This window comes from Nicotiana attenuata, unplaced genomic scaffold (genome assembly GCF_001879085.1).
Source record: "Nicotiana attenuata strain UT unplaced genomic scaffold, NIATTr2, whole genome shotgun sequence".
Classification (NCBI taxonomy): domain Eukaryota; kingdom Viridiplantae; phylum Streptophyta; class Magnoliopsida; order Solanales; family Solanaceae; genus Nicotiana; species Nicotiana attenuata.
In genome coordinates this window covers 401,959-402,756 of record NW_017670592.1, presented here as the reverse complement: position 1 = coordinate 402,756, position 798 = coordinate 401,959, and positions in this window count along the sequence as shown.

Here is a 798-nt window from a genome sequence, read left to right as displayed (position 1 = left end):
GAGTTATTATCGCGATCAACCGGCCCGTCATGGTCAGTCTCAGTTTCCTCAGTCGCAGTATTTAGATTGATGTTTTTAGTGTGGTGAGTACGGGCATGTCCGGAGGACCTGTCCGAGATTAGTGGGTGTTCAATCACAGCAGCAGAGTTCTCGGGCCATGATTCCGGCACCGCCTACCTAGCCAACTAGAGATAGGGGTCAGGGAGCCAGAGGTAGGGGTCAGCCCGCTAGAGGTGGAGGTCAGGTCGTTAGAGGTGGAGGCCAGGCCGCTAGAGATGGAGGCCAACCAGTAGGAGGTCGTCCCAGGGATATGGTTCAGGGTGGTGGGGCCCAGCCCTTATGTTATTCTTTCCCAGCCAGGCCTGAGGCTGAGTCCTCCGATGCAGTTATCACAGGTACTGTTTTGGTTTGTAGTAGAGATGTACTTGGCTTGATTCAGGGAAACTACAAACTACAGGATAGAAAAGAATATACCAATCCTAAGGATCCGTAAGATTAATTGTGGATCCAAGACAACAATAGAAAGATTTGAGTCTTAGATTTTGATTTAGTTTTCTAGATTTTGTATTTCAAATCTTGTATATCTAGGTAAGTATATACTTAGTCAAAATATATGCAATAGAATCTTTGTTGTATTCGGCTCAATCCTTTTAGTAAAAGATTGGGTCGAGTTTAAGTGCAATTCAATTAAGAGAACGAAGGATAATTACTTGAGTTCTTTCTCCTTATCCTTCTTTATTTCCTGCTAATTTATCTGCTAATGTCTACTGTTTTTACTTATCCAAAACGTAAAAGTGT